Consider the following 27,444-nt stretch of genomic DNA (forward strand, 5'->3'; position numbering starts at 1 on the left):
CATGCAGGTTTGTGAGTACTGGTGGGAGTGGCATCCCACTGACAGTCATTGCCTTCTTCCAAAGACATCCGCAAAAGGGATTTTTCTCTTACAACCTCTGTAGTGTTGCTGCAAGATTAAAATCCCAAATGAATCCCAATTTCCCAGCAGGTGCGCTTATCCCTGTCACAACAGGTCAAATTTTCCGATGTCCTTCGAAAGCCATTCCACTAAATCCTGAGTACTCCACAACCAACTTTCAACAGTGAGGCCCACCTCGGCAACTTCCTAATCTGTCACTCCTGACCTCTTCCGTTCAAACAGAAAACCAACTTGTACAAGCATTTTGCTTGGATGTGAATGTGGTGATATGCATCACTGTAGATACACAAGGGGTTAATGTAAGTACACATAGACTAGATAGACACTAGAGGGAGCGCCAGAGAAATGATACACAGACACTCAACCAATAGGTCAGTAAGATAGGACACAACCAATGGGCATTCACGATACACACAACCAATGGGCATTCACGATACACACAGAGGTGACACTACCACAGGGTGGCATTACACCAACCCATATGTAAAGGACACAGCACACATGATCTTCCTCTTTCCAGTGGAGACACTCAGTGAGTACAGACACAGGGTTGATTAAACATCACTCCCACCACGTGGATTGTAGCAGACTGGTTCGTCAGTCTGAGTAGCTATAGAAGGATTAACAGTAGAGGCGAATCCGAGTAGGAGAATGGTTAATAGTTTAATAAATGTGTTAAAGCTATGTCTAAGTCTGAACCTTCCTTTGTCAGAGTGAACATCAAGGAAGCAGCTTATGCTACGTCAAGAGCATAACAAGACAGCTAACACACAAAAAAACAGTTTCCCCCCTCCTCTTACTGAAGTAACTGCACATGTCTCCAAAATGCACCTATCCCTTTTTTCTGTGTCACGATGAAAATTGTCACTTGATTTCAGTAGGTTTTTTTCATGGCTTTCATTCCCCATGACAACCAGGTTGCAGAAGTTTAGTATGATAACCATCATGCTATCCAGAACATTGTGCTTCACCCTAACTTAAAGGAAACATTTTAAAACCTAACCGTCTTGTTAAGCCCTATCGTCAGGTGAGGAGGGGTCGAATGGCTGTGTTCTTTTCCCACACCTTTTTGACCGCAACGTTTTTTTTGGAAAAGGATATACCTGCCGATATGGTGAGCGTTCAGCTGTTTTCCCTCTGTGATAATAAAATACACAATCAGACAATTTCAAACAGAAAAGAGGATACTTTTATTGTGCAAAACCCGACCTAAGCAAAAAAGTTCTGATTTTTCTCTCACAAGCATGCGCTTGATGTTCGCACTCTTGTTCGGAAGTTGGAATGAAATGAAAAGTAAAGAATTGGATTTTAAAGAAACTGATGGGATTTTAGCTACACTGAGGACTTGTGAGATACAGATTATCCTAGTAGCAGGGTGAAATAGAAACTTTGTTCAGCAAAGTGGAGACTAGCAGACTAAGACCAAGTTCATAGCCACGCCCAGTTGCAATGCAGAGTTCTCTCTCAGAATCAAACTGTTGTACCGAAAAGGGAGCACCAGAAGTCTGACAGTGTCAGATCAAAGTTCTAACCTTAAATTAGAAATGAAATGAAAGTTACTGTGAAAAGCCCCGAGTCGCCACATTCCGGCACCTGTTCAGGGAGGCTGATACGGGAATTGAACCCGCGCTGCTTGGCCTGCTTGAAAAGCAAGCTATTTAGCCCTGTGCTAAACCAGCCCCAGCTGAACCAGAAGAAAGATTCCCAAAGGAAAGTTACAGATCTTGTGTGGTAATTATTTTCTGGATTTGGCTATTAGTATTCAAACCTATGGGATGTTGTTTTGGGGAATGTGTATTCTTGGAGTTCAGGAAAGTTGACAGATGGGGTGGGGCAGTAATGTAAACATACTGTCTGGGTAACCATTATCGCAGTTAATTGTTAAAAATTGTTATTTACTGTTGCCTTTCTTGTTGTGTTTTTTAAAGCTTGATAAATGTTCTGTTATTTGAATAATTTACAACAAGATTGACCCTTTTCCTTACCGGGTTTCATCTCTTATCTCGCATTTCTTTCCAAATTGTAAAAATAAATAGATAAGACCTGATGTTCTAAGTTTCCCTTCTGGGTTTTGGGAGGCGCTAATATTGAACATCAACGGGGTTCATAACATGTCATACATAGAGTGGAAAGGTAGGTTAAGCAATTTAGAGTCCAGTAAAATTAAAGGATATATGGTTGTGAAGGTTAGCGATTTAAGCTGGTTTCTGGCTGAACTTGTGGTCCTGCTGCTTTTGACATTGTCGCAGTTTAAGGATGTAGCTGGACTATTTATCTGTCCTTCTTGAGACAGTAGCTGCTGGGTTGAGTTCTCTAACAATTTTCTATTTGCAGCATCTGTATATCGTCAAAATCAGCAGGCAGGGTGCAAAACTGCAAGTTGCCTGCAGAGAAAGAGAGAGAAAAGGAACCTCCTCAGAGATGTGCTTCTTCAACATCTCAGTTGCTTGTTTCATTCTGCTGAGAAAACAGTTGGTTAAACTCACAGCAGGCTTATCATATGACCTCTCTCCAACTAACCAGTGACCCAAATGTGGCCATCACTGGTGTGTTCAAGTTGCCTGGGTTTACAAGATGAGATGATGGGCGTGACCTAACCAAAATAAAACAGAATGTTGTCCTGGGCCACACTTCGCAGCATTTCTTGCACTGAGGAACTTGACCCCTTCTCATAGGTATTCCCGGGGGTTTCAAACATATACTTGACATTCAAAGAGAAAATGAAGAACCGCAAATACAGTAAATAAATGTAAGCATGTCATGGTACCATTTGTGTTATGGTGAAATATGTACTTTTTTTTTGTTTGGAACCTTATTTTTGCCCTTAGTAAATTTAGTGCCTATTTATCAACTTATTTTGAATAATTTGTGAGGAAAATATAATGTAATATTTCAGGATGATGTGTCAGGTCTGCAATTCAATTAATATTGGAATATCTGTTAGAGTGTCACCTAGTGGTATGGCAGGTAACTGTAACAAGTAAATGACATTTTAACATCACAATTCCAATTCACGTGAAATATTTATCCTTTTCCATGGAAGGTTATCGAACAGGATTTTAATATTTTACAAATAACTGGCGTCGCTCTTAATACTTTCTGACTAACATGACCACTGTTGGAGAACTTGGGACACAGGAAGGGGTCATTCAGTCTGTTTACCCTCTGATTCCATATCTCATCTGTCTCCCGTTGACTTAGTTATGTGAAATATGCCGCACATCTATGCTTAAATAGCCATTGCAGTATTTGTGCGTGTGGATGTACATGATATGTGTGTCTGCTTTTCTTCCTCTGGTATTTAGAGTAGAAAGGATTCTCAGATTGGATATGTTGGCTGGTGTGGGACAATCCCCTGCACAGTACCATGCACCTAATAAATAATTAACCAAAAAGAGTTTCACTTAATGGAAAGATCACTGATATTTTAAACAAGTGCATGTTTAGCTGAAACATTAGTGAGTGGGTGGTTAACCTCAGTTAGTAATGTGGTAAATATTTCAATTTTGTAAATGTAATTATATCTGTGTACATCTTTCAATAGCTCTGTATAAGTGATCAGTAAACTGATTCTGTGAACTGTGCCTTATCGTCCTAGTGATGTTTGCAATACTTTCCCCACTGTATGACACTTTATAGAATCGCTGGAAAAAGGGAATAATTTTGCCTTTATTACAGTTATTATGAATGCAGTAAGCTTTACACTTTTAAGGGCCTCATAGGGAGATCACTGGCGTTCTGCTCTCTGAAGGTTTTTCTCACTGTTTAATTCCCAAAGACAAACCTTCCCTGATGTTGCTGGTCCCTGCAGGAACTGACTCTGTTGCCTAGCTGCAAGTTGCAATTCCTGCTCACAAGGTAGATCAGGGATTTTGCGAGACGGCACAAGTGTCCCACTTCCTGGAGAAAGCCAGCAGAATCCGGTTATGGGCTGCTAACCAGGACTATTAGCGTGAAAGAGAGGGCGAGTGCCTCTGAGAGCTAGAGGCTAAACAATGGGAGAGGGACAATTCCTCTGAGCTTGCGAGAGGGGTGAGGGGTGGTAAATATCACCTCTGTGAGCTGTTGGGGGGGATAGTGTATCTGTGGAAAAGAGGCTCAATATTACCATGATGTGGAAAGATCAGAAGAGGAGATTATCTCCATGAAGTAGCGAGCAAAGTGTGTGCCCCTTTTTGCAATGGGGAGGGAATTAGAAGGGAGAAGGTAGAGCCTCTTTGAACTAAGATGTGGAGGGAGAGACTACCTCTCTCATCTGAGTTGTGTGGGGGGGAGGGGATGAAGAATTCTCTGGGAGTCTTATTCCACAAAACATTTTGTGTTGGATTTTATTATTTAAGTGAGGATCGCATTTTCTAGCAGCGTGCCGTCATTATCTGGATCTGAATTGTGGTCCTTGTTTGAATGAAACAAGTGTGCAATCTTCCATAAACACAGAAAATGCTGGAATTATGCAGCATTGAGGAACAGAGTTAATGTCTCAAGCCAGTGACCTTTCATCTGATCCTTAGGCCAAAGTGAAGCATTTCATCTGAGCTTTATAGAGGAAATAAACATCATTAAAGCAGATTCCCCCAGATTTTGAGGGTTGTGGTGGAAAATTAACATCAATTCATGTTTCTGTCTCCGCCACCAGGGATAGTTTTACAATCGCGAAAGCCAGAACACACTGCACCAGGCGGGTAACTGTTTTTATTTCTAACACGCCTGAAAAATGGTGAGAGAATCATCGGGTCCATGCAGGACATACACAGGGCTGATGAGCTGCAGCTGTGCGTACACGTCTACCCCCCCACACACGTACCGATTGTGCCCGAAAAGATGGCGCCTGTTGTGCTGGACCGCTTACCCGTCCACCCTGACCCCACAGCCCAGCCGTGGCAGAAGCCCCCGCGGCCAGCGGCATGACTGTTGGCGAAGTATGGCGATGCTGGACACTGTCCGTACGTCCTCTCTCTCTCTCTGAAGCCACCAAGCCAGGCTCACAGCTGTTGAGACCACACGTGAACCACGCCATCGGGAACTTGGCTCAGCGGAGGCGGAGCGTCGTGGGTGGGCCCGCGAATGAGATGGAACGCGGTTGCAACTATGCGATTTTGGCGTCGGGCAACGGAGAATCCCGCCCAAGATGTTTTTATTTGGTTGGAGGCAAGGGTGCCGTAAGTTCCCTTCAGTTACTTTGAAAATCTGGTATGTGAGGAACCTCCAGAAGTGTTGATTACAACTGCAGTAATGCTCATTGCATTATTTTTGGACAATGTAAGCAGTTAATCCAATTGGATTGCTTTCAACGAAACACAACTTTGTACAAATGCTCAACCATTGCACTGCGTTGTGATGTTCAATATTTATTCCTTGGCCTCTTAAAAGTCCAACTACAAACGGCCCACTTGATGTCCTTGCTCCACTGCACTGTTGATCAGTGCATTGCAGCACCTTGTCAGCCACATTGCGTCACTACTCTATTCAGTTCATCAAGAGATCAATTCATTATTGTATCGATTGGAGAAACAGCAGAGATTTGGTCAGCTTTATTCAATGCACAACATAGCCGAGATGTGAGTTAGATAGGAAATGTCAGGGCTTTTTGCAAAGCGGAATCACAACACGGTTTTAAAAAATTGAGACCAGGTCAAGGAGTTGCACAAAGTCTGTTTATGGTCATTTTTGCTGAGGATTGGCCTTAAGAGGAAAGCATTTTTCATTAACCCGGGAATGAAGCTGAGAGAGCATCATGGACAGGTCTGTAAAGTTGATTTTTTTAAGATGGAAGTAATCTCACTGGAGTTTCTCGTGGGAAACATTTCAAAACACATCTGTGGGCATTTTGTCACTGTAATTACTCATTCCAAACATTAATGATGATCTGTTTAACAGTAACTTTATTCTGAAGCGCTTCTTGAGGTTTTCGTCCAAATACAACATCTTCCCGGTTGGAATCAAATCTTTTGATCTGGGATGACGAAGAACATTGAGGTTCTTCAAAGGCTGATTTAACATTACTCAACATTGAACCCTGAGCACCAACAGGAGAAGCAGTTCTTAAACTGCCGACTGAACTTTCTCCCAGATATTTCCAAGGGCTGTTTGGGAAATGCTACTTCTTCTGTACCATAGCTTTCAGAGTCATCTTTGACAATACAATGTAAAATTGGACAACTTAATTCAACAGATAACATAAAACCATTCCATGACAGGACAATATGGAACCTGAGATATTTTTGAGAAGATATAAAATTGCAACACGCTAACTACAATAAAAAAATATTAGGAGTGAAATTCGTGTATTCAAGGATATGAGCACGATGATAGAAGGAGCTATAAGCTATGGAAATGCTGCCTTTTGCTTGAGTCACCAGTGTTAACAAAGACAGGAGCACCCCTGCTACATTGTCTCGCTATCGATTTCATCTGTGCCTCCGGGTGTTGCTATTGCTAATTAGTTGATTCTTACACTAATCTGTAGGATTTCAGCTGTATCGGTTTCTTCCTATTTTCTAACCACTGATTACAATCAATTGTCTGGAGATAATGAAGAACATGAATAATTTCACTGATGCTGTATTTAAACCATTTCATGCTTTGTACGGCTGATTTCAGAGCAGCTGCACATTCTGTTAGCACTTCTCCTTTGCCGTCTTCTGGAGGCTTCCAGCATTTGTAAGATTGGACACACATTAACAAGGACATTTTTATACAATCAGAGGGAATACCCTGTGAAAGCCCTCAGCATTGTAAACATCTGCTATTGCTTAACATTAGTGTTGCAAAGGTCAGTGAGTCCAAATATGCAACAGCGGTGTTTGGGCAAATAAATGATCAACTTCATCTCTTTTCAAACCGTGTTGATTTATCTTAACAGGAATCAGGCCGAAACTGCCAACTCATTAATTCAAAGCGAACAGAGACGGAGGAGAAAAGACTGACGTGTCCATGCAGCTTGTTGTACATAATTGTGACACGTTGGTCATGATGTAAATGTCCCACCCTATCCAAAATCATGTGACCTCCTGGGAAGGTAAAATAAGAGTGAAAAACCCTAAGTTGATTTGATAAAAAGAATCGGGAAGTTCCTCTCGCAGCCCCACTCCCCCAGGTGCTCAAAGTTAGTCCGGGAGATCACTCTGGCCTGGGTAATGCAACATACTTACCTTTTGTGGAAAGTGATCTCTGCCCCGATGGGACTCGGGTCCAGCTCACACTTCAGTCTGCTTTTGCAGAGTATCGTGGAGATTCAGATGGGCTGTCACTTCTGAAACTTGAACCTATTTTGCCTTTCAAATTATGCACTCTAATATTTGTTTTCTCTCCCAGGTTCGATCCCGGCTCTGGGTCACTGTCCGTGTGGAGTTTGCACATTCTCCCCGCGTTTGCGTGGGTTTTGCCCCCACAACCCAAAAGATGTGCAGGGTAGGTGGATTGGCCGCACTAAAATTGCCCCTTAATTGGAAAAAATGAATTGGGTTCTTTAAATTTAAAAAAAAAAAAAAAAAAATATTTGTTTTCTGGCTGTACGAAAGTGGCAAACCAGAGCACATACTTCAAAACAGTAAAGATGAATTCAAAGCACTTGGAGCTTTGATCTTGGTCAGGACGACGATTTGGGTTTCTAATCACTCGCAGTTTATGGCAGCTCCCTAGCCCTGATGTGTCTCAGGAATGTGGAACCCGTCACGGTAGCTGGTCTGGATTGACTGCGTTAGGAGAATACAGGACAGCTGTATATTTGACAATGAAGTAATACCGTATATACTTGAGTAATGGTCAATCTCATGTTAAAGGTGACCTCTGACTTTTAGACAAAAATTCCCAAATTCTTTGTATTCACAACCCACATGCTGCTCAAATTGAAACTTAATTATCGATGAAAAAGCACACCATTAGAAGGAGCCTTCCAACTTATTACGTCTGCACACGTACAGCCAAGGCTACCACCTCATTGGCATTGCACTGCATTCCTGTCAACAAGGCCAATTTTTGGACAACAAGGCCAATTTAGCATGACCAATCCACCTAACCCGCACATCTTTGGACTGTGGGAGGAAACCGGAGCACCCGGAGGAAACCCACGTACACAGGGTGCAGACTCCGCACAGACAGTGACCCAAGCCGGGAATCGAACCCGGGACCCTGGAGCTGTGAAGCAACTGTGCTAACCACTGTGCTACCATGCTGCGCTCTAATATGGCAATGTGGTATCAAGGAGGGACGGCAGATACACAGCCCAATTCAAGCGTAAAGTCATTGCGATTGCAGAGCAGATAACTGCAGCAGCTAGAGAATTCGAGGGTTCGGAGAAGAATGTTGACGATCGCAGGAAGCTCTGCGCAGCTCGTGCAGATGCCGAAGGATGAATGTGCAAACCGAGGAAAGCCCAGCATGTGACTGCAGTTGGAAAATTAAGTTTGAAAATATGTCAGTGAAAATCACCAGAATGGAATCACAGTTTCTCGAGGCTGCAGCCAAACTTTCACCCTTAAACAATCTCGAAAATTAGGCTTTGGGGATGTCAAAGGCAGCCCTGGATGGTGTACCAGGTTTATGAAGAGAGAATATTTTGTACTGTGGCAGGAGACCAAGGTTTCTCGGCATTTCCCAGCAGAACTTGACGTTGGGTTCATCTTATTTCAGTGTTGAATAACCAAACATCGACAAAGAATGGATCCAGATTGGCCTGTATTGGGAACACAGATGAGACTCCCATGAATTTTGACATGCCGGCTAATCAAATGGTGAGAACTCTGGAGAGAAAACAGTGATAGCAATTTAGCATGGCCGATATACCTAGCCTGCACATCTTTGGGTTGTGGGGGCGAAACCCTCGCAATGACGGGGAGAATTTGCAAACTCCACACGGACAGTGACCCAGAGCCAGCATCGAACCTGAGACCTCGGCACCGTGAGGCAGCAGTGCTAACCACTGCACCACTGTGCTACTCTAATTCTGCTCCAATAGAACATAGAACAGTACAGCACAGTACAGGACTTCAGCCCACGATGTTGTGCCGACCATTTATCCTAATCTAAGGTCAACCTAACGTACACCCCTTCAATTTACTGCTGTCCATGTGCTTGTCTAAGAGTCGCTTAAATGTCCCTAATGACTCTGACTCCACCGTCTCTACTGACAGTGCATTCCACATACCCGCCACTCTCTGTGTAACGAACCTACCTCTGACATCTCCCTTATACATTTCTCCAATCACCGTAAAATTATGCCCCCACGTGACAGCCATTTCCACCCTGGGGAAAAGTCTCTGGCTATCCACTCTAGCCTCACGGTAGCATGGTGGTTAGCATCAATGCTTCACAGCTCCAGGGTCCCAGGTTCGATTCCCGGCTGGGTCACTGTCTGTGTGGAGTCTGCACGTCCTCCCTGTGTGTGCGTGGGTTTCCTCCGGGTGCTCCGGTTTCCTCCCACAGTCCAAAGATGTGCGGGTTAGGTGGATTGGCCATGCTAAATTGCCCGTAGTGTAAGGTTAATGGGGGGGATTGTTGGGTTACGGGTATGTGGGTTTAAGTAGGGTGATCATTGCTCGGCACAACATCGAGGGCTGAAGGGCCTGTTCTGTGCTGTACTGTTCTAAATTCTAAAATTCTAAATCCATGCCTCTCATCACCTTGTACACCTCTATCAAGTTACCTCTCTGCCTTATTTGGTCTAGTGAGAAAAGCCCTAGCTTCCTCAACCTTTCTTCATAAGACATGCTCTCCAGTCCAGGCAGCATCCTGGTAAATCTCCTCTGTACTTCTCAGCCGAGCTCTGAATCCTGTCAATGTCCTGTTGTAACCTGCAACAACCCTCAACACTATCTACAACTTCCCCAACCTTCGTGTCATTGGCAAACTTACTAACCCACCCATCCACTTCCTCATTCAAGTCATTTATAAAAACCACAAAGAGCAGAGGTCCCAGAACAGATCCTTGCAGGATGCACTGGTCATCGACCTCCAGCCAGAATACTTTCCATCCACTACCACTCGCTGTCTTCTTTTGGCCAGCCAATTCTGTATCCAGACAGCCATATTTCCCTGTATCCCATGCCCCCTAACCTTCTGAATGAGCCTACCATGGGGAACCTTATCAAATGCCTTACTGAAATCCATATCCACATCCACTAACCGACCTTTATCAGTGTATCTCGTCACATCCTCAAAGAATTCAGTGAGGCTTGTGAGGCATGACCTGCCCCTCACAAAGCCATGCTGACTATCTTTAATCAAACTATGTTTTTCTAAATAATCATAAATCCTATCTCTCAGAATCCATTCCAATATTTTGCTCACCACAGACGTAAGACTGATGGGTCTGTAATTCCCAGGGATTTCCCTATTCCCTTTCTTGAACAGGGGAACAACATTTGCCTCCCTCCAATCATCCGGTACTACTCCAGTGGAGAGTGAGGACGCAAAGATCATCGCCAATGGCGCAGCAATCTCCTCCCTCACTTCCCGTATTAACCTTGGGTATATCCCGTCAGGCCCAGGGGACTTATCTATCCTGATGCTTTTCAAAATTTCCAGCACATCCTCCTTCTAAATATCAACCTGTTCTAGTCTATTAACCTGGTTCACATTGTTCTCATGAGCAACAAGGTCCCTCTCTCTAGTGAATACTGAAGCAAAATATTCATTTAGGGCCTCCCCTACTTCCTCAGGCTCGAGGCACAAGTTCCCTCTCCTATCCCTAATTGGCCCTACTCTCACTCTGATCATCCTCTTATTCCTCACATAAGTGTAGAATGCCTTGGGTTCCTATATCTTATGAACTTATGAACTTATTCATAGAATCCCTACAGTGCAGACGGAGGCCATTCGGCCTTTCGAGTCTGCACCGACCCTCCAAAAAAGCACCCCTCCTCGGCCCACTCCCCCGCCGTATCCCCGGAACTTCACCAAACCTGCACATCTTTGAACACTCAGAAGGGGTGGGCAATTTAGCATGGCCAATCAACCTAACCTGCACATATTTGGGAGGAAACCAGAGGAATCCCACTCAGATACTGGGAGAATGTGCCTTTAAGACAGAGATAGATACATTCTTGCTCAATAAGGAGATTGGGAATTATGGGCAGAAGGCAGGAGAATGGGGATGAGTCATGATTGAATGGCAGAGCAGATTCGCTGGGCTGAATGGCCTAATTCTGCTCCAATGTCTTATGATCTTATGTGCAAACTCCACACATTCACCCAAGGCCGTAATTCAACTCAGTTCCCTGGTGCTGTGAGGCAACAGTGCTAACCACTGTGTCGCCGTGCCACCCACAGACTGCAAAATACATTTGGCTAAATACACAGTCTTTGGGAAATTATGTTTTCAACAATTTTCAGTAAAGTGGCCTGCATTTAATGTCATAAAAGTAACCCAGAAAATTGATAGTATAGACTAATGCTGACATTGGCCATCATTAATCTGTTTATCATCAAAGGTCCAGTGTAGACACGTCAGCAGAGCGACACAAAGTCTATTACAACCTGCGTAAACAGTGTCTCATCATCATCCTCTGTTTACACGTCAATAGGAGGATCTCCGTTACAGGAAAATCTCATTAACTTATTCATATCCTTTTGTAATTTAAACAATTTGAAAGAGTAATGATTTATCTTCATATATTTTTAATTCCTGTAAATGTAACGCTAGTTGTTTAAACAGTGAATGCTAAGTGACATTCAGAAAGGAAATAGCTGGGATGAATTGTGAGTCTGACAGCACAAAGCCAAGTTAAGACAAATTTACAACTAGACTTGTGAAGCAGTCTCCCGGTGTCTGCACCTGCCAGAGTTAGTCTTGCTGCCTCACAACAGGAAAGAAGGTCCACTCGTTGCTTTGTGTGACGAATACGGAATGGTGCTATACAATGTTAGAAACTGCTGATATAAGAAATCTTTCCACTTTATTTATAATGTTGCTAACTCACTGTGACGAGGGAAAATCTTCACCGAATGCTGGGATCAGCTACTCAATACCTCCACCCCCAGCCCATCCATTTCCCCCGGTGATAGTTTTTTGCTCTATAAGTCGTCAGCAATGACCGGAATCAGATTTGTACGCCATTAAGATTTGTGACAGTCAGTCTCACTGCTTTACATTTGGCCGTAATTTAGTTTGTGATCTGTTGAAGTAAACAAAGTCTTGAACTACAGTTGATTCTAACCTCAGACAAGCAGCCTGGGCCTGTCACCCACACACATAACACCACAGCTGTAGCATTTTAAAAAATGTAAAAAAAATTTTTTAAGAGTACCCAATTAATTTTCTTTTCCAATTAAGGGGCAATTTAGAGTGGCCAATCCACCTAACCAGCATATCTTTGGGTTGTGGGGGTGAAACCCACGCAGACATGGGGAGAATGTGCAAACTCCACACGGACAGTGTCCCAGGGCCGAAAATCGAATCACGGTCCTCAGTGCCGCAGTCCCAGTGCTAACCACTGCGCCACATGCCGCCCTTAGCTGTAGCATTTTAAGTGAAGCGGGACAAGTTTGTGGAACAGTCGATCTCAGTTGATATCAAGAAAAAAAGAAGTTTTTCGGGGGGAAATACCCGCTCATGTGTAAATGTCGATTTACACATGTGTCGATTATTCTTTATTGTCTACGATATACGTACTGTGTACGTTCCCTTGGCCGCAGAAATTTTTTTTTCACTGTACTTCGGTACATGTGACAATAAATACCAATCAATCAATCAACACCAAGTTTGACCAGGTGACGACTAAAATCTGAAGTGGGACATGTGTATGAAACCAGTGCATTTTGGAGGACACTTAAAGCAGCATTCACTGAGCATATCTGTAGCTTTTCATTTGCAGCAGTGCTCCCTTGATCCATGGGGATGACATGGAGTTCAACTTAGGATGACAGGAGCTGAGTAACGTCTGCTTGGGTGAATAGAGGTGACTGCCCAGATTCATTCCTGTGCCAGGCAGTGTTGAGTTACTTGCCTGATGCACAAGCAGCTCTTTTGTAACCGCAGGGATAGATTCATACCTAGTGTTCGTACCAACCTACCAATGTCTCAGCTTTGCAGCCTGAGTCAAGGCCATGGTCACAAGGTGGAGATTTCTAGTCAGAATTATGAAGAGAATCATTGGGCGGAACCTTCCAGTCTCTCCAGCAGTGGGATGTTTGGCGGGCAGGAGAACTTATTTTGGCATGAGGCCGGATGAACTTTAGAATTAAATCCTCGGGACTTAAGGGAGGGTTAAAAGCCAGTCCAGCTTCCCAGTCAACAATCTCGGGAAACTCTTTTGAACACTTTAGCAAGTCATACATGATCGTTAAAAGGCCACCATGCTAGAATTAAGTTCCCCCTCCAAATTAAGTTCCATGTCAGCGAAAAATTGGAATGTTCACTTTAAGCCTGTACTTATGTGGTGTGGTACCTAGCGAGATTGACTGCTCCAATGCTGCTGCTGCATTGTACACTGGGTGGAGACTGTAAATTCTAGCCTGTGTTTGAGACGGGGTAATGGCGATGCAAGCTGCATGAAGGATGGCCAAGGAAGGAGGGAAGGATCAATGGGGATGGGTGGAGCAGTGGCCGGGCACAGGTAGAAAGGGCCAGTGCAGGCTGTCCACTTACCTTTTAAGTATAGTGCTCAGACCTTGGTCCCATAACATAATGACAGGGACGGCAACTTCCTGTCTGCTTCCAGCATGAGAATTGGTGAGCTGAATAGTGCAAGATTGCACAGCCACCCTAACCTGCTCCCACTTCTGCGCCTACCACCGGATTTGTACTCCAGCACGGAAGAATCCGGCGACTAACTCTACATTCACCAACATTGTACTAAAATCGTTACACAGCATGGAGCAATATTACCTATTCCAAATATTTATTTGTCGCGCTAATCACACATTATGAAATTTAGTAAAACTGGCAACACTTAGTGATAAACATTAGAAATACAAGTCAGTGGTCAGAGTATAATCTGAAATTTTGTACACTGCTCAAACTCTTAGTGAAGAACCATAATTGGGTTTAAATGCTGTGCCTGTGTAGAGTTGAACAGGTTTATTTCAAACACTAGCTTTCGGAGCACTGCTCCTTCCTCAGGTGAATGAAGAGGTATGTTCCAGAAACATATATATCGGCAAATTCAAAGATGCCAGACAACGCTTAGAATGCGAGCGTTTGCAGGTAATTAAGTCTTTACAGATCCAGAGATAGGGGTAACCCCAGGTTAAAGAGGTGTGAATTGTCTCAAGCCAGGACAGTTGGTAGGATTTCGCAAGCCCAGGCCAGACGCTGTCATTAAGTTTCTACAAAGATGCAAGAAAGCAGACAAGATCCCGAAAGGACTACAGATCACAAACCCACTCAAGTCGACCTACAACACAGAATACGCTGAGAGACTCTGCAGTCGCACCTCTCTCACACTCCTCAACCACCTCGTACGCCAGCTCTACAGCAGACTCCGCAACCTGAGAACTAAGATAGAGGCCATATTCTCAACTTGTGCTCAGGATGCAGCAGACCAGCTGCGGAACACCCCGCCAAACAGATGAGACAACGATATTATGCCACCTATATGCACACCAAGAACAGGAAGCTTGAGAATCTCGGCATCACCAGCAGCAGCAACCAAGCCTCCCCCCGTACCACAGTAGAAAACAATACAGGGAAATCTATTGTCAACTTGTAGGACTACACCCTTCAACCAAACGAAATCGAAGTCCTCAGCAGAGGGCTCAAATTCTGCACCACCACCAAAATGGACCCCATCAGCCTCGCAGCAGACACGGAGGAATTCATCAGGCGAATGAGGCTCCGGGAATTCTTCCACAGACCCCAAGAGGCCGACAGCGAACCCAAGGAGACTAACAATGAACCGGAAAAGCAGACTGAGAGATCTGCGGTGCGGCAACCGAAGAGGAAAGAGTCAAATTGGACCCCTCCGGAAGGCCGCTGCCCTGGACTCGACATGTATGCTCAAGCCGTCAGGAGTCACGTCAATGCCCGATTCATCAGTCGCATTCACAAGACAGCCCTGAACGTCACCCAAGCAAAACACAATGCCATCCGCGCTCTCAAGACCAACCGCAACATCGTCATCAAACCAGCAAAGGAGGGGCCACCGTCATACTGAACAGCACGGACTACTGCAAGTATTCCGACAACTCAACAACCAGGAACACTACAGACAGTTACCCGCAGATCCGACCAAGGAACACATCCGCCAACTCGACAGATTGATCAAAACCTTGGATCCAGACCTTCAGAGCACCCTACATGCCCTCATCCCACGTACTCCCTGCATTGGAGATCTCTACTGCCTTCCGAAAATACACAAGGCCAACACACCAGGCCGTCCTATCGTTTCAGGCAATGGGACCCTGTGTGAGAACCTCTCTGGCTACATCGAGGGTATCTTGAAACCCATCGTACAAGGTACGCCCAGCTTCTGTCGCGACACGACAGACTTCCTACAGAAACTCAGCACCCATGGACCAGTTGAACCAGGAACATTCCTTGTCACAATGGACGTCTCGGACTCTACACCAGCATCCCCCATGATGACGGCATTGCTGCAACAGCCTCAGTACTCAACACTGATAACTGCCAATCTCCAGATGCAATTCTGCAACTCATCCGCTTCATTCTGGATCACAACGTCTTCACCTTCGACAACAAGTTCTTCATCCAGACGCATGGAACAGCCATGGGGTCCAGATTTGCACCTCAATATGCCAACATCTTCATGCACAAGTTTGAACAAGACCTCCTCACCGCACAGGACTTTCAACCGACGTTATACACCAGATGCATCGATGTCATTTTTCTCCTTTGGACCCACAGCGAAGAATCACTGAATCGACTGCACAATGACATCAATAAGTTCCATCCCACCATCAGACTCTCCATGGACTACTCTCCAAAATCAGTTGCGTTCTTGGACACACTCATCTCTATCAAGGACGGTCACCTCAGCACTTCGCTTTACCGCAAGCCCACAGATAACCTCACGATGCTCCACTTCTCCAGCTTTCACCCTAAACACATTAAAGAAGCCATCCCCTATGGGCAAGCCCTCCGTATACACAGGATCTGCTCAGACGAGGAGGAGCGTAACAGACATCTACAGATGCTGAAAGATGCCTTCGTACGAACGGGATATGGCGCTCGACTCATCGATCGACAGTTCCAATGCGCCACAGCAAAAAACTGCACCGACCTCCTCGGAAGACAAACACGGGACACAACCGACAGAGAACCCTTCATCGTCCAGTACTTTCCTGGGGCGGAGAAACTATGACATCTTCTTTGCAGTCTTCAACACGTCATCGATGAAGATGAACATCTTGCCAAGGTCATCCCCACATCCCCACTACTTGCCTTCAAACAACAACGCAACCTCAAACAAACCATTGTTTGCAGCAAACTACACGGCCTTCAGAAAAGTGACCACGGCACCACACAATCCTGCCATGGCAATCTCTGCAAGATGTGCCAGATCACCGACATGGATACCACCATTACACGTGAGAACACCACCCACCAGGTACGCGGCACATACTCGTGCGACTCGGCCAACGTTGTCTACCTCATACGCTGCAGGAAAGGATGTCCCGAAGCGTATACAGTGGTGAGACCATGCAGACACTGCGACAACGAATGAATGGACATCGCGCGACAATCACCAGGCAGGAATGTTCCCTTCCAGTCGGGGAACACTTCAGCAGTCAAGGGCATTCAGCCTCTGATCTCCGGGTAAGCATTCTCCAAGGCGGCCTTCAGGACGTGCGACAATGCAGAATCGCCGAGCAGAAACTGATAGTCAAGTTCCGCACAGATGAGTGTAGCCTCAACCGGGACCTGGGATTCATGTCGCATAACATTCATCCCCCATCATCTGGCCTGGGCTTGCAAAATCCTACCAACTGTCCTGGCTTGAGACAATTCACACCTCTTTAATCTGGGGTTACCCCTAACGCTGGATCTGTAAAGATTCAATTACCTGCAAATGCTCACATTCTAAGCATTGTCTGGCATCTTTGAATTTGTTCATATAAATGTTTCTGGAACAAACCTCTTCATTCACCTGAGGAAGGAGCAGTGCTCCGAAAGCTAGTGTTTGAAACAAACCTGTTGGACTTTAACCTGGTGTTGTAAGACTTCTTACTGTGCTCACCCCAGTCCAACGCCGACATCTCCACATCATCTGTAGAGTTAAACATTCAAATCATGAACCACAAAAAGTAAAAGGCCCTCTAGTCAATAAAATGGTAGAGCTGTTGAAAAGATTATGGGCCAATTCTCCGTTTTGAGTTGCAATGGTGACGCCAACGGCGAATCCGTGAACTTTCACATCAGAAAAATTGGCAACAAAGCTGCACCGATTCTTCTACTGGCGGCGCGTGGAACACCATCAAAACCCACGAAAAACTGTGCGGGAATCGCCGGATCTGTGATGGACACCTGCAGGGTTGACGAGCTCCAGCCGCGCTTAAACAATATACTCCCTGAATACAGGCTGATCGGGGCCGAAAATATGGGACAGGTTGTGCTGGAGCGGCCATACAGCTGATGGGTCGGCTGGGGCCAGAGGGCATCCAGGGGGGTGTCCCAGGGAGGGGGGAGTCACCTATAAGATCCAGGGCACCAGGTTTCCAGTTGGCTGTCGGCGGCATGGCTGCCTTGCTGGTTACGGTAATGGTGTTGTGTACCCGTCCACCCTGACTCCATAGCCCACCTCCTGGCCACCCCCCACTACTCCCCCCAGCCCTGGCAGAAACCCCCCGGCCAGTGGATGGCTGTCACCGATGTGTGGCAGTGCTGGACACTGTCCATACGCCCTCTCTTTCTCAGCAGCCACCACGCCAGGTTCACGGTTTGTGAGAGCACACGTGAGCCGCTCCGTCAAAAACTCGGCCCATCGGAGGCGGAGAATTGCGGGTGGGCCCACTAATGATATGCAAATGCATTTCAACTACGCCTGGCATGCTTCACATTGACGCCATTTTTGAGGAGGCGGGGCATCACGATTTGGCGTCAAACCGTTGCCCGCCACGATTTTGGCATCAGGAGCTATTCTCTGCCCAATCGCACGCCCTGATTTCGGCGTCGGCTAACGGAGAATCCCGCCCTATGTTTCAACCAGAAATGGACTGTAGTGAAGCAGAGAGACCACAGAATTAAGTCTTAGGGCACATGTGTCCATCTACCTTGGAGTAAGCGAACGGTTATGAAGATGAACTCGAGCAGCCTGTGTGTTAAACAATGGCAGTGCTGCACGGCATGACGGGTGACGGTGAGACCATTACACTGTGAGTAAGAAGTAGGAAGGCTTGGCAGGAATTGTGAGAGAAATGATCACCTCCTACATTTCAACTTGCACATTGTCCACCTGAAGGCTGGGCAATGGTATTTCTATCTGCTTATGTTGAAATTGCATCTGCTTCTGTCAGGTTTATCTTTGACCTTTTAGTTTGAGAACCAGGAGGCAAAATGAGCATATATTTACGACTAGAAGCATTAGTATTAGTGACAAATTGAAAGTGATTTGTGGTCACAGATTTGGAAGGGAAAGTGTGTGTATAAGCAAGTGTGTGTATTTGTGGATTGTCAGCTCAGTCTGAAGAGTCAGTTCTGTGTTATTCCATGAGAGTGAATGTTCTTTGTCAGCCAAAGATGGTAACTCCATTCCCTGTGGGTATCGAGCTCTGCATTAAGGGTCAGATTGTCCGTTACCATGGACCCAAGGTCGTGGAATTGGCTAATTACAGCCTGTGGGATGGTGCTTAGTGTGATCATTGCCGGAGATGTAACACTCTGACTATGTGTTAAACTATGATCACAGTTTTATTTCCCTCAGGGAGAACAAGTTACAAGCAGGGGAGAGGCAATCCATGAGTCTTTGTAGCTGGGTTTCTGTGTGGGTGACTGGTACAATATCATCAGCATCGAGGAGATCCTTGATCCGGAAGCCCGTGGTGCATGGAATAATACCAAGCTGATGCGTAGGACCAAACGGGTGGCTTATAAGAACATAAGAACTAGGAGCAGGAGTAGGCCATCTGGCCCCTCGAGCCTGCTCCGCCATTCAGTGAGATCATGGCTGATATTTTGTGGACTCAGCTCCACTTTCCGGCCGGAACACCATAACCCTTAATCCCTTTATTCTTCAAAAAACTATCTATCTTTACCTTAAAAACATTTAATGAAGGAGCCTCAACTGCTTCACTGGGTAAGGAATTCCATAGATTCACAACCCTTTAGGTGAAGAAGTTCCTCCTAAACTCAGTCCTAAATCTACTTCCCCTTATTTTGAGGCTATGTCCTCTAGTTCTGCTTTCACCCGCCAGTGGAAAACCTGCCCGCATCTATCCTATCTATTCCCTTCATAATTTTAAATGTTTCTATAAGATCCCCCCTCATCCTTCTAAATTCCAACGAGTACAGTCCCAGTCTACTCAACCTCTCCTCATAATCCAACCCCTTCAGCTCTGGGATTAACCTCGTGAATCTCCTCTGCACAACCTCCAGTGCCAGTATGTCCTTTCTCAAGTAAGGAGACCAAAACTGAACACACTACTCCAGGCGTGGCCTCACTAACACCTTATACAATTGCAACATAACCTCCCTAGTCTTAAACTAGCAATGAAGGACAAAATTCCATTTGCCTTCTTAATCACCTGTTGCACCTGTAAACCAACTTTCTGTGACTCATGCACTAGCACACCCAGGTCTCTCTGCACAGCGACATGCTTTAATACTTTATCGTTTAAATAATAATCCTGTTTGCTGTTATTCCTACCAAAATGGATAACCTCACATTTGTCAACAGTGTATTCCATCTGCCAGACCCTAGCCCATTCACTTAACCTATCCAAATCCCTCTGCAGACTTCCAGTATCCTCTGCACTTTTTGCTTTACCACTCATCTTAGTGTCATCTGCAAACTTGGACACATTGCCCTTGGTCCCCAACTCCAAATCATCTATGTAAATTGTGAACAATTGTGGGCCCAACACGGATCCCTGAGGGACACCACTAGCTACTGATTGCCAACCAGAGAAACACCCATTAATTCCCACTCTTTGCTTTCTATTAATTAACCAATCCTCTATCCATGCTACTACTTTACCCTTAATGCCATGCATCTTTATCTTATGCAGCAACCTTTTGTGTGGCACCTTGTCAAAGGCTTTCTGGAAATCCAGATATACCACATCCATCGGCTCCCCGTTATCTACTGCACTGGTAGTGTCCTCAAAAATTCCACTAAATTAGTTAGGCATGACCTGCCCTTTGTGAACCCATGCTGCGTCTGCCCAATGGGACAATTTCTATCCAGATGCCTCGCTATTTTTTCCTTGATGATAGATTCCAGCATCTTCCCTACTACCGAAGTTAAGCTCACTGGCCTATAATTTCCTGCTCTCTGCCTACCTCCTTTTTTAAACAGTGGTGTCACGTTTGCTAATTTCCAATCCACCGGGACCACCCCAGAGTCTAGTGAATTTTGGTAAATCATCATTAGTGCATCTGCAATTTCCCTAGCCATCTCTTTTAGCACTCTGGGATGCATTCCATCAGGGCCAGGAGACATGTCTACCTTCAGCCCCATTGCTTGCCCATCACTACCTCCTTAGTGATAACAATCGTCTCAAGGTCCTTACCTGTCATAGCCTCATTTCTATCAGTCGCTGGCATGTTATTTGTGTCTTCCACTGTGAAGACCGACCCAAAAAACCTGTTCAGTTCCTCAGCCATTTCCTCATCTCCCATTATTAAAACTCCCTTCTCATCCTCTAAAGGACCAATATTTACCGTAGCCACTCTTTTTTGTTTTATATATTTGTAAAAACTTTTACTGTCTGTTTTTATATTCTGAGCAAGTTTACTCTCATACTCTATCTTACTCTTCTTTATAGCTTTTTTAGTAGCTTTCTGTTGCCCCCTAAAGATTTCCCAGTCCTCTAGTCTCCCACCAATCTTTGCCACTTGATATGCTTTTTCCTTCAATTTGATACTCTCCCTTATTTCCTTAGATATCCACGGTTGATTTTCCCTCTTTCTACTGTCCTTCCTTTTTGTTGGTATAAACCTTTGCTGAGCACTGTGAAAAATCGCTTGGATTGGATTGGATTGGATTTGTTTATTGTCACGTGTACCGAGTTACAGTGAAAGTATTTTTCTGCAAGCAGCTCAACAGATCATTCAGTACATGGAAGAAAAGGAAGGTTCTCCACTGTTCTTCAACTGTTACCATAAAGTCTTTGCTCCCAGTCTACCGTAGCTAGTTCTTCTCTCATCCCATTGTAATCTCCTTTGTTTAAACACAAAACACTAGCATTTGATTTTACTTTCTCACCCTCCATCTGTATTTTAAATTCCACCATATTGTGATCGCTCCTTCCGAGAGGATCCCTAACTGTGAGATGATGAATCAATCCTGTCTCATTACACAGGACAAGATCTAGGACCGCTTGTTCCCTCGTAGGTTCCATTACATACTGTTCTAGGAAACTATCGCGGATACATTCTATAAACTCCTCCTCAAGGCTGCCTTGACCGACCTGGTTAAACCAATCGACATGTAGATTAAAATCCCCCTTGATAACTGCTGTACCATTTCTACATGCATCAGTTATTTCTTTGTTTATTGCCTGCCTCACCATAATGTTACTATTTGGTGGCCGATAGACTACTCCTATCAGTGACTTTTTCGCCTTACTATTCCTGATTTCCACCCAAGTGGATTCAACCTTATCCTCCATAGCACCGATGTCATCCCTTACTATTGCCCGGATGTCATCCTTAAATAACAGAGCTACACCACCTCCCTTACCATCCATTCTGTCCTTCCGAATAGTTTGATACCCTCGGATATTTAACTCCTAGTCGTGACCATCCTTTAACCATGTTTCAGTAATGGCCACTAAATCATAGTCATTCACAATGATTTGTGCCATGAACTCATTTACTTTATTCCGAATACTACGAGCATTCAGGTAAAGTACACCTATGTTGGTTTTTTTACCTCTGTTTTGAATCTTAACATCTCCAGTTTTATTCCTTTTATTATTACTGGGCCTATTCACTGAGCTCCCCTCAGTCACTGTACCTTGTACTGTCGCCCTTTTTGATTTTTGACTATGTCTTCTCTGACTTGCACTTTTCCCCTTACTTCCTTTTGTTTCTGTCCCTGTTTTATTACCTTCCAACTTCCTGCATCGGTTCCCATCCCCCTGCCACATTAGTTTAAACCCTTCCCAACAGCTCTAGCAAACACCCCCCCTAGGACATCGGTTCCAGTCCTGCCCAGGTTCAGACCGTCCGGTTTGTACTGGTCCCACCTCCCCCAGAACCGGTCCCAATGACCCAGGAATTTGAATCCCTCCCTCTTGCACCATCTCTTGAGCCACAAATTCATCCTATCTATCCTGACATTCCTACTCTGACTAGCTCGTGGCACTGGTAGCAATCCTGAGATTACTACCTTTGAGGTCCTACTTATTAGTTTAACTCCTAACTCCCTGAATTCCGCTTGTTGGACCTCATCCCGTTTTTTACCTATATCGTTGGTGCCTATCTGCACCACGACAGTTGGCTGTTCACCCCCCCCCCCCCCCCCCCACCCCCAGAATGTCCTGCAGCCGCCCCGAGACATCCTTGACCCTTGCACCAGGGAGGCAACATACCATCCTGTAGTCTCGATTGCGTCCACAGAACCGCCTGTCTATTCCCCTTACGATCGAGTCTACTATCACTATAGCCCTGCCAGTTTTCTTCCTGCCCTGCTGTGCAGCAGAGCCAGCCACGGTGCCATGAACCTTGCTGCTGCCTTCCCCTGGTGAGCCATCTCCCCCAACAGTATCGAAAGCGGTATATCTGTTTTGCAGGGCGATGACCGCAGGGGACACCTGCACTGCCTTCCTACTCTTGCTCTGTCTTTTGGTCACCCATTTGCTATCTTCCTCAGTAACTTTCACCTGCGGTGTGACCAACTCGCTAAACGTGCTATCCACGACCTCCTCAGCATCGCGGATGCACCAAAGTGAGTCCATCCTGTGTCCGCAGCACCTTGCAATGTGGCTGTGAAACAGGTGATTTGCAGCCACCAGGAAGGGAAGCTCATTAATAGCGTCACTTTGCAGTGCATTATGGGTATACCCTGGCAGGACAAAGTCACAAATGCGGCAATTGAATCTCACAGACCGAGCAGCTGCCACCAATCATACAGAAGCAGTTTATCAGGGTGTCTTCAGGATTGAAGATGGTCACATGCCCAAGGACCTTCAGTACTGAGGTACCCAGAACAAACCTCCGCTTCAAGGATCCTCACAAGCATGACATGAAGACCCCAAACGTATGGGCGGGATTCTCTGTCCTGAGGCTGTGTTGACGCCGTCGTAAACACTGTTGCGTTTCACAACGGCGTCAACAGGCCCTCAGGAGCAGCGATTCCGGGCTCCACAGTAGGCCAGCACGGCACTGGAGCAACCCACACCACTCCAGCTGCCAATACCGGCGTCAAATGGGCGCTGCGGATCTGCGCATGCGCAGTGCGATCAGCGCGCGCACACGTGCAGTGCGACCAGCACGGTTGAATGCATGCGTGGTGGCTCCCTTCTCCACGCCGGCCCCGATGTAACATGGCGTAGGGCTACAGGGGCCGGCACGGAGCAAAAGAGGTGGCCGGCCCGCCGATTGGTGGGCTCCAATCGTGGGCCAGGCCACAGCAGAGGCACCCCCTGGGGTCAGACCCTCCCCTCGCTGCCCCCAGATGGATGCACGACGAGGTCCCGCCGGATAAGGCCACACGTGGACGGCACCTGCGGGAGTCGGATTTTTTTTACGGCCGCTCGGCCCATCCTAGGCGGAGAATCGCCAGGACCGACCGACGCCGCGCTGGCGCCAATGGCGGCGGTTCTCCGCTCTTCGGAGAATCGGCGGACTGGCGTCGGGGTGGTGTTGCGCGATTCACACGCAGCCCAGTGATTCTCCGGCCCGGCCTGGGCTGAGAGAATCCCGCCTTAAACATCCTGACTGGGAGTCATCAGGTGGCCAAGTAGGGAAATGGCACCACCTCCCATGGGCTGGTGTGCACCATCATGCCGATCAGTGGCTACAGCAGCTTGGCAGCAGATGCCAAAGCTGTAAAAAACTCCAATGTTGCATGGCAGCTTCATGTGCAGCACTTGTGGCAGTATTTGCCTCAAGGATTAGCCTTCACAGCCATCAGCAAAGGTGCACAAAATGAAGAACCCGCACTCCCCCACCACCAGCCAAATGGATTGTTTGCTGCATGTCCAAAATCTCTTGCAGATGGAAGAATCCTAACAACAATCAGGATATTTGTACAGTGTGGGCTGGAGCATAGAGGGGTGAGGGTGAAGAAAGCAAATGTATTATCACTGCTGTACTGGTACTTCCATCAATAGCAGCCATTCGCTGTTCATTATTGATTGTTTGTGGACAGATCCTTTATAAAATTAGTTTGACTAATTTCTCCGACTTTGAGGCAGAAGCAGAGCTGTTTGGGTCGCTCCAGTGGAATATCCTGTCAGGGACATCATGGAGATATCAAACTTTAGCATCTGTAAGATAAATGCTTGTTTTGGCATTATAGAATTCATAGAATTTACAATGAAATGAAATGAAAATCCCTTATTGTCACGAGTAGGCTTCAATGAAGTTACTGTGAAAAGCCCCTAGTCGCCACATTCCGGCGCCTGTCCGGGGAGGCTTGTACGGGAATCGAACCGTGCTGCTGGCCTGCTTGGTCTGCTGTAAAAGCCAGCGATTTAGCCTGGTGAGCTAAACCAGCCCCTGAGCTAAACCAGCCCCTGTGCAACCAGTGCAGAAGCAGGCCCTCGAGTCGGCACCAGCTCTTGGAAAGACCACCCTACTTAAGCCCACATCTCTACCCTATCCCCGTAACCCAGTAACCCCAGCTAACCTTTTTGGTCACTAAGGGCAATTTTAGTCACTAAGGTCAATGTAGCTTGGCCAATCCACCTAACCTGCACATCTTTTAAACTGTGGGAGGAAACCGGAGCGCCCAGAGGAAATCCACGCAGACACAGGGAGACCGTACAGACTCTGCACAGACAGTGACCCAAGCCGGGAATCGAACTTGGGACCCTGGAGCTGTGAAGCGACTGTGCTAACCACTGTGTTACCATGCCACCCTTGATTTATAGTTCACTCAGGCCACTTGTATTTCCAGGTCACTACAACAGGACAGTATTTTGTGAGCCAAGTCATGGCCTCGCGTAAACCAAAATCAGGTACGCAAACTTTGAAAAAAGATCATTATCTTGACCACAGTAAAAATATTTGGGAATTAAGTACTGCTTTGTTGGCTAATTTAGCTTACTTTGGCATGTAATGTGTTTTTGTTCTGTAACAAGACCAAAGTTTTCTGGCCATTGTCTCTGGAAAGCCCGCCCCCCCACCCCACCCATGACACGTTCCCGAGCAGCAACGGGTGTGGGGTGTGACAAACTCGGTCGACATTGACGGGAACGGAAGATCCCATTGCCGGCCTTTGGCGGCCACCTCCATAACTGGAAAAAGGCTGCTGGGGTCAGGGATGGAAAATCCCACCCTCCGTTTACCATGGAGCAGAATAGCAACAGTTACAGGCCATTGAGAGACTGGAACCTGTTCTGACGTTCAGTTAGATCATTGCTAATCTGTAGCTCAACTCTATTTATCTGACCTTATTCCATACCCTTTACTAGCCTTGCCTTCTTCGTGGAGAGGAAGTGCCCAGCTTTTTGTCTCTACTCAACTCTTCCAATGCCCTTCCAAGCAGTCAGTCTCCAGGGGTCATCGATGTCGGAGAGTCTGAATCCCAATTGTCAGTGTCAATGTCCGCAACCTCCATACTTTTCTGGCGGGTGCCCATGTAGCAGATGTATGGTCTCCCTGGGACTGAAGAAACGGCTCCCTTTACCACTCTCACTGATGTTAAATTAGCCCATGTTGTAGTAGCAGACTGACCGGATTCGAAAGACACAGAATTGAATACCTTGGACAGCACCGAAACAGGCCAAATTACTGCAGATGCGGGAAAGCAGAAATAAAGACAGAAAATGCCGGAAGCACTCGGGTCAGGCAGCATTTGTGGAGAGACAAACAGCTTTCTGATGAAAGCTCATCGACGTACATTCAGCCCAATCAGTCCATGGCAGTGTTTATATGCTCCACCCACACATGTTCGCACCCCTTTTTTCACATCACCCTATCAGCGTATCCTTGTGCTCCTTTCTCCCCCCAGTGTTTCTTGAAGTGATCCTGCACAAGAAGTGGGTTATCACAACAGTCTATTGTAGTCTGAATGAGGAGGTATATTGATCAATGAAGCTATTGCACTCTAGCTTCCGCTGCCTGGGTTGTGTCATACAAAATGTTGAGGATCGATTGAAAAGTAACTTTAAAACCCCATTGTAAAAATTCTCAGTGCAGTTGGGCGGGATTTATCGACCAGCCCGCCGCCTGTTTTTTGGCAGCAGAGGTGACCCGGCAGCGGGATCTTACGGTCCTGCTGTCGCCGGGAAACCCGTGGCCCGGCGTAGGACCGGAATTTGCCGCCGGGGTGAACAGCCGGTAAATCCTGCCCAGAGTAGTCACAGTGAAAACATACCAACTGGAGGTTTAATTCAGGTTTCAGAGAGGACTTCACCCATCTATTGTAGGAACTTGGCACACGTGTGAACTCCCTTATATAATGACAATCCCCCTGTATTTACGAAGATCTGAGAATAAAAGCCTGACAGAATTAATGTCAGGGTACCTTGAAATGCTTTAATTACAAAGGGAAAGTCTGTTTTAGAATGCTGAATAAATGATTCCTTTTTTGCCTTTGAGTCCAGTCCCTCAGGAAGCCAGCAGCACCATGTGAAAAGACTGCTGGCCCCTCGCTGTGTACCCGTGCTCCCAGAAGCTGACTCATTGAGGTCACCAAGCAGGCAGCGGCCTGTCCTTTCAGTTCTGGGCTGGGTTCCAAACCTGCCTCCTGGAGGTAAAGCTCAGGGACTGACACGAGTCTCTTCATCAGTTTGCCAGCTAGTGCCCTACCTGAAGTCTGTCCCTTGACAATCCTTTTAGCTGATTATTTTTGCTGATGCATAGCGAAGACTAATTTGTACAGAACATTCTCTCTGGAGGCGCTTCTACAGCTGGGAATGTGTCCGCTGCAAAAACCCATTCTGCTTTATAAAGCACTTTAATAGTACAGAACAATAACATTTTGCTCACTTATCAGGAAATACAAAATGTGCGCATTCTGAAGCCAATTGATGTCTCGGGATGCAGCTTGGAGGGGTGGGGTGGCTGTTAGTGAAGATGTTCTTAATTAGAGGAGTGAACGTTTTGCTTATGTCAGTACATTTTATTCAATTGCA

The 27,444-nt window shown here is 46.0% G+C and overlaps 1 protein-coding gene across 1 annotated transcript in view; it reads left to right on the forward strand.

Annotated features, from left to right (window-relative positions):
* The window catches only part of LOC119956755 (E3 ubiquitin-protein ligase DTX1-like), a 311,656-nt gene that overhangs the window by 102,596 nt on the left and 181,616 nt on the right, over positions 1-27,444 (forward strand).

This window comes from Scyliorhinus canicula, chromosome 1 (genome assembly GCF_902713615.1).
Source record: "Scyliorhinus canicula chromosome 1, sScyCan1.1, whole genome shotgun sequence".
NCBI lineage: Eukaryota > Metazoa > Chordata > Chondrichthyes > Carcharhiniformes > Scyliorhinidae > Scyliorhinus > Scyliorhinus canicula.